Genomic DNA, 12843 nt, shown 5'->3' with positions numbered 1-12843 from the left:
TATTCTAATCTCATTTTAGGGGTTAATTGAGTTGCAGATTTGTCGAAGTAGAAAGAAGATAATACTTTTATCAGTGCATTCATCATTTTTCTATAAGATCTATTCTGGTTTCGTTAAAAAAAAGTTATATTAGGCATTAGGATATCTGCATATATTGATATATGCTTAGCAACAGAGAAGTAACAAGTATTTATTCACATGCCTTTAGAATGATATGAAGTGAGATAAAATGTGTGGTATTTTGATAGAGACATTAAGAATGTCGGTAGCATCGTGTTTTATATACCTACAAGTATCGGAAATATGCATATTTCCGACCAAACTGGAAGTGATATTAATTAATGTCACAATAACATCCCAATCAAAACTTGTGTTATGATGTTTAATTTAAAATTTTCTTTCATTTACTCAGATGCTAGCCAATTTGCTATTTTGCAATCTGTGTATTATTCTTATCTTTCTTCCCTTTCCCTTTTTCATGCACCTTTAATATAAAGGATTGTCTGTATTCATATTTATTAAAAATCTCATTCGTGTTTATATTTATTTCTTATATTAAAGAAGTGAACTCTAAATCTATTGAACTTTAAAATTTTAACACCAAAAAAAAAAAAACAAGAAATAATAAATACTAAATAAATAAATAATATAATGATGAAAAAGGTATGATGGTATAAATCAAGTTCATTGTTTAGTTTGTCATATACATATATTTTTTCTGTATACAGAGCGTTGTTTGAAATTAAATAACATAAATGAAACATAATTTAATATCTTAGATTTCAACATCATTCATACATTGCTAGTGTTTATTTTTTTGACAGAGATATTATGCCGTGTTTTCTTAGCACTTTAGAGGCTTTACTTTTGGGGTCATCTTCAAGATGCTATGGTACTAAAATTGCGTTATGTAAAATGTGATTGTTGAAATGTTTTTACTTATTTTCAATTTTTTTTTTCTTTTCTCACAGTATTAATATGCAATAATGATATCCAGAAAAAAAAAACAAAACATCCCCATCTTTCCAGATAGGAAAAAAATCAAAACATCTACCTACCGACCTTATCCTTAAATGTAAATAGTTCAATTATAAGTATTTTTCTACAATTTGCATATTTGTACTCAATAAATAATTTACGATGTATGTATATATTTTATAGAGAATAGAATGTGATAACTAGTTGAGATATATTATACATATTTCTTTGTGATACAATCAGGAATCCTGCAAGTACTCGTATGTTACAGAGAGAGAGCTTTGATTTTTTACAGCTTACTAATAAGCCTGGCACAAAGCCGACAATGTAGGTATGGTATTCTGCATTCAAGCGAGTTGTTAAGATGGGTTTTGTTTTAATATCACTTGCTTCGGGACGCAGCAGACCGGTTAAGTAAAACATGCGGATGCAAGGTCAGCTCACCATTTATCACGTACACATACATTGCGTATACATTCTATATTTCATGCAAACACATGAAACATACCGATGTACATTCACCATTTTCCAAAGCGCTATTTTTATACACCACAAGAATGTACTATTCATATAACTACTGATTGGAGTATTTCTTTTTTAATTAATTTACAATTTACATTGAACGTGTCAAACCATTATTTTCTGCTGTTACGAGTATCAACAAAATTCGGAATTGGTTTATTTTTGGTGTTTACGTTGTTAAATATGTACATATTTAAGTGTGGTGGTTTTCGCTTTCATAGTGTATTGGTTGTCGTGTTTGGGTACCATACTGGAAGTCTCAAGAACGATACCCAGGGTATCCAAAATAAATATAAGTGTTTTCTTAGTAAATACTACTATAGTGGTATTTACCAAAAAAAGCCCAAACAAATTCTACAGAGTAAAGAGATTCCGACATGTCTAAAGAGAAAAACGTATAAATCCTGCATTCTGAGACTATGGCTTTGACAAAAAGAACGCAGAAAAGCTCAAATCTACACAACAATCCATGGAATGATCCATGCTTGGTTTAAACATGAGGGATAAAGTAATAAATGAAGAAATCGGGAACAGAATTTATATAGAAGAAATCATGGATCACGTGGCAATACTCAAGTGACAATGGGTAAATATTACAAAACAGGACCTCACAAGATGGACCGCAAAATTTTTGAGATGGAGACCTTGGGAGAATAAATGATTCATCGGAAGACCCGAAAAAAGATGGTCCGACGACATAGCCGCTGTGGGGGGTAAAAACTGGCTGCAAACAGTAACCGACCTAAGAAAATGGAAGGATACGGAAGATGCCTTTATCCAACAGTGGAGAACAGAAAACTGGAGAAGAAGAATACTTTTTACCTACATGTATTTAACCAATTAGATTCAATTATGCATTATATTTCGTCAAATTATAAATAAATGCTCCGCAAATATTATCCTAAGAAGTGCGACAGCAGTCTGACATTGGTGTAAAACTCAGTCAATTATATTACTGCGAAAGTTAAGATTCGCCATACTGAATACTATGCGTACTCGGGGTTATAGCTTTGATTCACGGTTGGTTGAAGATAATAAAAAGTGTTTTCACCTGAATATATTATAGTATTCTCTTAAACTACTCTAAACTAGCCTCTGGAGCGTGGAACTGGAACTGGTAACACAGTATTAATGTGATGTACAATGTATTGGTATTACGGCGCATACAATCGATGGAGTTATATGGTTCCATGTACATATTTGTTTGCAAATATGCATATATGTATTACATTTAGCATGTACACGAAAAATTTGTTCACAATATGACACAATTATTCAAAAATATGACGCATTGTTAAAAGGGTTCATCTACCGTGTTTAAAATGATCTTGGGTTTGATTTCCGAAAGAATGAAAATAAATATTAGTTTACAGTGGAACTCTGTAAATCGGAAATCCCGGGAAATCGGAACAAGATTTTGAAGAAAAACATTTTAAAAACACGCAAAGATTGAATAACACGTTAATTGTATACAAAAATTATGAAAATTTAATAAAGTATACAATACTTTACCTCTATGGCTACTCAAGTACTGCTATATTAGATTGAAATGTAAAAAAATACAAACAATGTGTATATACCTTAAAAGAAACAACGTTATAACATTATAGCGGAATTAATAAGATAAAACACAAATGGAACATACCTAAATACTACACTACATGTTTTCACTTATCGTGTAAAATACTAAATGTGTGTACTATATTACAAATTTTTCGGCTAACCCGAACTTTTCCAACACAGGTTTTTAATACATTAACTTTTGCAAAAAATCGAGCATTTTGAGTTAAAAAAACCTATAATTATTACATAATACGTATTATATGTTTTTAAATGTACAATTATTTTGTATATTTATAAACATATAATATGTATTATATGTTTATAAAAACATGGCACGATCAGGTATGCCAAATACTTAAAAGTGGTCAGGTTAGGAGTCCTAACAATCGGCGGGTATGTATGAGGAGATGCATGAACGTGGAAGAGGCTAAGAATGTTTGCAAGGACAGAGTGGTGTGGCGCTCTATTCTCTCTGCCTACCCCTGCGGGGAAGCGGCGTGATGGTTAGTTTTTTTTGTTTTTTTTTTCAATTATTTTAACATTCCAACTAACAAAAAATGCAATTCATTAATTTTCTTATAACGTGAAACTATGATGAACAATCTGAAAAACAACATTTCTAGCTTACCCAGTTACATTTAAATGTATAATATAGGAAAAAACACAATTAAATATTTTTCGTTACGTCTTACATAAATTCAATTATTTATTAATTATTCAATTATATATTTTTTTACGTGCTGCAAAACTAAAAAAAGTATATTTTTTAAGTAGATATTTATACGCATATTAATAACAGTTATTTTAGTATCATTGAAAATATTACTTTCAGCTTTGAGTTTGGTAATTTTTTATTACATATTATATTCTCATACGTACCTCTGAAACTTGAACGGGCGGATAAGAGAAAAACCCTAGTGTGTCCAAATACTTGTTCACAAAATCTGGATTATCTCCAATTCTCATGTGTGTGATTATAATCTAGGATTCGGATCTCACATACTAATATAAGAGTTTCTGCTTAATAAAAAGCTTCTTTACATCTCACCAATAGATGACTCTAGTGAAGTTCTAGTGATTCAAGAACAAGGTTTCTAAATTGGTTCATATATATAGAACTTCCAAGAATTTGAGTAGTGTGGTTGTCAATAATGGGTAGAATTGGTGAATGTTACACGTGTGTAAAGTGATCACTTAAACCAGCCTATGACGGTCGTCAGCCCCTTAAATGCCCAGACTTCCATATTCTTCTTCATCTTTGATGAGATGTCAAAAAATAATATGAAAAACCCAAACGATGAAGTTTACTGGTAACGATATTATAATTACAATTTAGTAATGTAATCAATATGTATTATGTAAATACTTGTCATAGGATGTTGATAAAATATTACGTAGCTTCTAATTCATAATATGATAATTATTTTACAAAATTAATTAGTTAATTTCTATTTCCTGTCAAGGTAAATAGAAATCCGATATGCCGTTTTCTACCCACGCTCAAAACCAGAGCAAATATCTATGGGAAAATTACTAATTTATTATTAGTACTGTTAATGAATGATAATATTATGTATGCATATATGTAAGTCCGCCTCCGTAGTGTAATGGTCAGCACGCTCGGCTACCGCTCTGGAGGTCCCGGGTTCGATTCCCAAGGGGGGTAAAATAAATATAAGTGATTTTTTCACTGTCATATTTATTCAATATTACCCTGGACTGGTACCTGAAGCGGAGGGCTGATCACCTTTCCTTCATGTGTAAACGATCAAGATAACACTGCGTTTATATGACGCAGTGCCCTATGCACCATTGGGGTGCGGATAAGGGTTTTATTATTTTATTATTATATATGTAAGTAAAAATAATAAATAAAGTTGTTATTGAATTTTTTTTTGAAAATCACAATATTTATGTTCTTTTTCTTCTTCTAACCGTTATTCGCACCCGATAGTGTTAAGGGCACTGCACGGCACATAAGCCGCGTTATCCCAAGCGCTAAATATCATACACGATAAATAGGTGATCAGTCCTGCGCTTCAGGTACCAGTGGAAGGTAATATAAAATAAATATTATAAAGAAAAATTGCTAATATTTATTCTGACGTCCCTTGAGAATCAAACCTTGGATGTCCACCACTGTAGACAAACGTGCTGACCACGACATTACGAAGGCAGATATTTATCCAAATAATCGCTCTACTGCATGCGCGCAATGTATTCAGTGCCTTATTTTTGTAAGATGATTTTGTTATTGACAAAATTGAAAACGGGTTGTGGTCCAGTGGTTAGTGTCGCGGACTTTTAAGTTAGAGTTTCTCGGTTCGAACCTACTCTACAATTTGACACCTATTTCTAATAACGAGCCGCTTAGGCTCACAGAAATAGTATGAAATTGAAAGATTTGTGTAAATAATAAAACATAAATATTTGTCCTTAAAAAAATCTTAATATATGCATTTAATACTCTATTGTTTATTTTAATTATCTCGTCAGGCGCTTGTTTTAAATTTGCAATCCTTTTTTTAATAAATTGATTCTAAAAATACATCTATGACGGATTGGATTTCAAAATAATTTATGCAATCAATAATAAAACGTTTGGAATAATAATGAAATTTTACCAATCTGATTGTAAAAATAGTCTAACACAATCCATAATAAAATGACGTTATTTGGATCTGTTTCTTGCAAATTTTACGTCTGAATAACATAAATTGTTATTTATTATGATAACAAGATTGCAACTCACCCGGTTATAGAAAATTTAGTTTTAAATTCCATATTAATATATATAAATATAAAAATAAATATCTGGATCTCTCTGTTGTACCAATTCTACTACAATGGCTCATTACTTCGCAAAAATTAATAAAAAATATATGTTTTTAAATCATATATTTTTTTCTATCTTATACCCACGAAAAACTTAAGTGTTATAATTAAAATGCTTTTTATTATTATTTCATCATTGCATTTTTTTCAGTTTACTTGATTTTTAATCTCACGAAAGCAATGTGAACAGTCACCCGTTTCAGGTAAAAGTCCAAGGTAATATTTAATTCTTGAGAATCGAACCCGTAGCCTCGTGGAAGGAAGTCTAATGCGCTAACCACTACGCTTTTCAGTTTTAAAATTTATTTTTAATAAATGTTTTAAACTCACTAAAATGTTACAGCCTAACTAATTAATATAGGTACATTGAGAATACAATATGCACGTCTAATTTTCATTTTAATTCCTATAATAAATCTAAATCTCCTTGTTCTCCTTCGAAAATATACGATTGATTCATACAACAAATAATAATTGCCTTAATTAACAATCCAAACAATTAAAACACATCGCATGTGTAAGACAAGTTTATTTATGGATTCTAAATCGTGAATCGATTTCCTTGGTATAATACTACCATAAAACAAAACAGCCGATTATTTTCTTACTATACAACCTATAATAACAATTAGTAATTCGATGTTATACGTGAATAGATAGGTGAAATAGACATACTATATCATTAAAAGGTCCTTTGATAATAAATCTAACCTTGCAATACTGACCTCTTTTCACTTAGTACTATCGGAATGATGCATATTAAATGGCATTTAATAAAACAAAATAAATGTAACTAAACATAGGATATATATTACCGTAAGATGGCAACTTGTAACTGATATTTGTTGTAAAATAACTATTGCATGTTTATTTTACTAAAATAAACATGCAATAGTTATTTTGTGTTTCCTGTAAAATATTTTGTGTTTCCTGTAATTTCCCATAACGTATCAACAATTTTGTTTTGGGTTTACTTATTTTGTATTAATTACACGAAGTGTCAACTAATGGCTACTGAAATATGTATATTATAGATGTCTTAACAAAGAAGAAAAAGCTTTTTTTGAGGTTGGAAATATGGAATTGTTCCAAGTGTGAGCATTTATATTTGTAATTATTGGATTGAAAGGTGAATTTTACAATGTGTCAAAGTGTAAAGTTTCCTTCAGTGAAAGGTCGTAATCTTTGTCCTCTTAATGTCCAGATATTCATAAATTCTGAATATTAAAAAAAAAACATTTTTGAGCAATTTTGATAACAGTCCTATATAAAAGACCTCGGGGATTGAATCCAGTAGTAGTATGCAATGATTTAGATATAAATATTGTTAAAAAGATAATTATCTATGACAACATTTTTTACCTCAATTAACTTGTACGTATAAGCAGTCTCCAAGTAATACAAGTTAAATGAATATAGGTATGCAGCTTTGAGAGCCCTATCATTGCTAATTTTATCAATTTGTTCCTGCTATTACCTCTCCATTTCCTTTCCCATATAGCGATAAAGTCTTTCACTTACTTCTTCTGTATTCCTTCAAATATATTCCGCTGCTTTATCTGATCTAGAAATTCATATGATTAAAGACTGCGTCAATATGATACGATGCCGTTTCTATCATTAGAGTATGAGGAAGGATATAAAAAAACACAATATTTTGCCAAATGTGACCCCACAAGATGGACCCCGAAAAATTTATGATTGAGACCTTGAGATAACAAAAGAGGCGTCGGAAGACCCCAAAGAAATGGTTTGACGACATCCTCGCTGTGGGGTTAGAAACTGCCTATATCCAGCAGCCGAGGACAGAAGGCTCATGAAGAAGAAGAAGAAGAGTTGTCATATTCGAATATTGGCAGGTAAAAATATTGAGAAGTCAAACAATTTACAACATTTTGAGTGTGTTCAAATACTTGTTCACAAAATCTGGATTATCTCCAATTACAGGAGTTATTTTCATATTATTTTTTGACATCTCATCAAAGATGAAGAAGAATATGGAAGTCTGGGCATTTACGGGGCTGACGACCGTCATAGGCTGGTTTAAGTGATCACTTTACACACGTGTAACATTCACCAATTCTACCCATTATTGACAACCACACTACTCAAATTCTTGGAAGTTCTATATATATGAACCAATTTAGAAACCTTGTTCTTGAATCACTAGAACTTAAACCAGCCTATGACGGTCGTCAGCCTCGTAAAAGCCCAGACTTCTATATTCTTCTTCATCTTTGATGAGATGTCAAAAAATAATGTCAAACAATTTCACTACACTTTACAAAAAATGTTAAAAAGACCGTATTATGAACATGCATTATATTGTTTTTACTGAAATTTGTAATGATATTTGTTTGTACAATTATACAAATAAAAATTATAAAAAAGTTCTACTAAGTGGTACACCAGTCTCGAGATGCCAGTTTTTGGGTGAAAGCACTCATCGGTTGATAAACAAGTTTAGTGGACGTGTACCAAGTATTTTGTTTGTTTATTTATGAAATAGTATTTAATTAAAAAATATTTAATATACGATGCATTAGAAGAAAAAAACTTCAAGCTAGATCATTGTTTACATGAATGTTATTTATTTCCTAATAAAATATGTACACGGTAAAACCTTATCACGAGAGAATGAATGAGAAGCATCAGATTATTTTTATGAAAGTTTCCTTAATTACATTTTGCTTTTAAAGTGAAATTGAAACATCGCATCGCTTCACCACATTAAAGTGTTGTAATATTAGCCCAGAAGCTCTCCTACAAAATAACACTATTTATTAAAATAAAATAATTATTTCCATTGCTTCACAACGTACCTATACAACATGTATACAGCGTGACAAAAATCACAGTACTTACCAAAACAGGCAGATATTTTTTTAATGATTATGAACATTAAAATATAATTTTGTATCTACAATATTATTCTTTTTCAACAACATAGTCAGTGTGAGTTTGCAGTAAAAATTAAATAAAGCATTTCTCGGGACAACATAATTTAAAATCAAACACTAATTTAGGTATTCATACTTATATTACAAACCGTTTCGATTAGGTTTTTTTCAAAACATTAACACAGTTTTCAAAATGTGCTATGAAGAAATTCGATATAATCGATAGAATTTAAGTTTTACTTGGTAAATATCATTATTTCTTAAAATATAGTGTGACAATATTTCGATGGATTCCGCATAATTTTCAAACACTTTATAAATTTGATTTCACCATATAATTTTCAAATTTATAATAGTAAAAAAAAACAATCATTGGAATTTTATTAGTTCTCTACTGATTAAAACGATTAAAGTTAGTCAATTTCTGAAGAAAAGTCAGGATTTTTTTTAAAAACACAAAAATTTATCAAAATAATCAGATATCAACGGAAATTTGAAATATTCTATTATAATTTACCACCATTTTTCATCAAGTCTACGTCAAGTGAACTTTTATTAAGACTTTGAGAAATATGATTTTTTAAACGTGAGAATAAATAGTAAGTTTGGTTTGAGAAGGTTTTTTTTCCGATTTGTGCAAGTATCAAGTATTTTATCGCATCCTGTAGCAGTCTGCAGGATGTTACTTTCATTAAGCGTATTGCATTTCATCTATGTTGATAATCTTCGTTACGTAAAATGTAATAGAGAAATTAATTATGGCGCCCTTCTAGCGTCGCTGGAGGCAGAGAAGAGAAATGGAAATCCAGTTCGTGATTGATTTTATCTCACAAAACCATAACGAGGAAGATAAGTTTATCCGCCTCCATGGTGAAGTGCTCGGTATGTCATATCTACATATATATTCTCTAAAACGAATTAATCTTCATTTTTTTCGAAAAAAACAAAAAAATATATAAGATACCGGATTGTTTGCCCTACGCATAAAATACTCGTAAGCTATATAGTTAAGACAAAATATTCGATAGTCCAACAACTCAATTTTCTTAATACCCATATATAATATAAAGTAATTGAATTTTTCTTAAAATACCGTTTTTGTATTGAAAAAATAAGTGTTTCTTCGTAATAAATATATGGTTTTGAAAACAGAGAGTTATCAAAAGGTAAGGATTTTAAAAAATTAAAAAAATATTTTTTCTAAATATTTTCTAAAAAATGGCTGGTTTCTCGCACAGCCGATCGCTTAGTGAGTTGTGTATTTGTAAGTACCCGCTTAACAAATATCTCAACTAAGTGCACCACCGTCAGCCATAGATTCCAAATCTATCAATTAACTAACACATGAAAGGAATTAAAAAACATTGAATAATACATCCTTCAAAAATTAATGCAATGTGGATGTTCAATAATGGCATAAATGGTTAACGTTACACAAGTGTATAAAGTAATCATCTAAGCCAGCCAAATGCCAGGTCGTAAGGCCCGCAATGCTTAGACTGGCATAAAAACGATAGATACTACACCTCAAGCTGAGACATATCGCTCACTCCTTTCAAGAACGTCATAAATCAAAAATCGTCAATTTTCAGTTGTGCATGTTTTCGAAATGCCCAGAAAATGTACTATACCCAGCAAAAGAGGCATATTTTTAACTTAATATTTACTCGCTACAGGGCAGAAAGTGTTGTTTTTGCATTTTGAAGAAAGGGTATTGTTTAATTATTTTTTTAAAATATCCTAAATATTTTTCACACGGAGAAAAAACATTCAGGTTTTACCTAAAAAGATCTGTTGCACAGTAAAAAGTTCAATAAGTGGCTTGATATTTATTTTTAATACATTGTAATATATTTTTAAACTTTAAAAACGTTCTCCTGAAAAATCAAGTTTTTTGATTTATGACGTTCTTGAAAGGAGTGAGCGACATGTGTACCAGTGGCATGCACTGAGTTTTTAATCAGGTAGGCAGTAGGGTTGGGTAAGGATAAGGTATAGTAGGCAATGGTCGTGTTTCTATATGGAACGCGAGTAATCCAGGGTAGGCACTGCTCGGCTGTCCAAACTCAAAACACAGTAAGGGACATTTTTTTGTAGCACGTTTTTTTTGCATTTTTGGACTAAGTAGACTTTACTTAGTCCAAAAATGCAAAAAAAAACGTACTACAAAAAATGTCCCTTACTGTGTTTTAAGTTTGGACAGACGTGCTTTTCTTCCGATATAGAGTGCACGTCTCTGCATAGTACTTAGTACCTACATTGACTGTGTAATGTTTAATTTTGTCACTTTATTTCACACACTACCTAATATTAGGTGACCTTACAACTTATTGTGCCACTTAATTTTTACCTACCTACTTGAGATTTGTTACTTCATTTGACAAAGAACGATGGTTTGTTACTCTATTTGGAGAGGCACATATGATTTATTTACATTTGTTTCATGATATGTGATGTGAAATTTGAATAAAATACTGAGTACAGTACTTTATATATCAAAACTAAATTTCTTTGAAAAGATTTTTGAAGTGTAACTTCTTAGGCTGCAATTTGAAAAACGACAATTATATTTTTATTTTATAGTTTATATTTTTATTTTATTTAATATAATTACATTTTATATACAACTTAATACTGTTTCTATACTTTTCTACTTAATACAATCTTATAATTTTGATTGCGCTGAGCCTCTCCAAAAAAGAGTCCATGAATTGAAAGTAAAATTTCAAGATCGCGTCACATTTATTAGATACATTTCGTTACAAGAGAGGGAGAAGTAATATATAGCGTAGAGAGGATATACATTCCGACTCCATGGGAATAGAGAAAAAGAGAGTGACGTATACACAAATATACAAAGCAATAGAATAAGTTATTGTCGCGCATGCGCGCGTTGTTGATGTTAACGTCAGACGCTATATATATGAACAGTTGAAGTACCACGCGTAGTGTTAGTAATATTTGTCATTGTATTTTAACAAACCCAACAAAATCCCGAACTACATTACAATAGATGCATCTTTTCTCGTTATCTCGAAATTTTCGAATCACAGACATACCATATATTTTATATTTTGTCACAAACCATTGATATCAGTATTACTAATTGATGCACCAATCAATCACAGTATAAGTACTATATGAACAGATTTTTTATGCAAATTTTGTATTGTTTTATTTCTTTTCAAACGCTCTCTCTCTGTGTCTCTCACACTAAATATCTCTTATTCTTTTTAAGAAGTTTCACTTCTATCGCGTGTATGGTGCGCGCACGCGCAATTTATATTTTTTGTTTAATAAAATAATGATCCTTTACTCTTATACGCCTTCGCAATGCAGTGGTTAACTTTATTATAATTTAAAAATTAAACTAATAATATAAATCAACTTACATTCGTGAATTTCCTGGAGTAGTTCAATTCAAACTTTTAAAATTAAATTTCACCTGTGTTTTTTTATCACTTTTAAATATTTTTTGACCCACCGATATGTAAATAAATACACTAAAACTTTATAATTTTTCTAAGAGTACTTTTTATGTAGTCACAGCAACGAAGCTTTTGATGTAAACAAATCGATTTTAAAATGAGATTATTATTATTATTAAATTGCCTCAAAAGGAACTGATTTCAATTAGTTATTACAATTTTTAAAATGTACCTTTGTTCGTTTATATGAATTAATATTACGTATATTTATGGTTTTAATTCTTAATAGGATATTTTGTATGGGGGACTCGGCTATCGCACGTGGTCAGACAGTTTTGACAGTTCGTAATCGGTATTGCAAGAAGTGGTGCAACCAGCGAGCGAGCCTTCGGCGGTGGTGTTCGCGGAGCCGTCACTGCGCGAGTACTGGCGCTACCTGCCGAAACAGCCGCCGTGGACCTCTTCTCGCCCGTCCCAGCACTGGCGGCAAACAAGGGCGGGAGAATCACGTTCGACTTCCATTTTCAATTTTCGCTCTCGTCTCGTGATAGGTCGCGGAGGCGGGCGGAGCGCACCCTTTCCCGCCTAAACTGCGAGGATCCCGCGCAAATGTTACC

The 12843-nt window shown here is 31.2% G+C and overlaps 1 protein-coding gene across 1 annotated transcript in view; it reads right to left on the bottom strand.

Annotated features, from left to right (window-relative positions):
• The window catches only part of LOC148307452 (uncharacterized), a 171850-nt gene extending 159007 nt beyond the window's left edge, over nucleotides 1-12843 (bottom strand). The window contains exon 1 of the mRNA XM_088263471.1: nucleotides 12191-12843. The gene's annotated coding sequence lies outside the window, so the exon portion shown is untranslated. The remainder of the gene's footprint in view (nucleotides 1-12190) is intronic.

This window comes from Brachycentrus maculatus, unplaced genomic scaffold (genome assembly GCF_059751285.1).
Source record: "Brachycentrus maculatus isolate JH-2025_06_01 unplaced genomic scaffold, ASM5975128v1 h1tg000199l, whole genome shotgun sequence".
Classification (NCBI taxonomy): Eukaryota; Metazoa; Arthropoda; class Insecta; order Trichoptera; family Brachycentridae; genus Brachycentrus; species Brachycentrus maculatus.
Note: the sequence above shows the minus strand (reverse complement) of the source record. Positions and strands in the feature narration are given on the sequence as shown.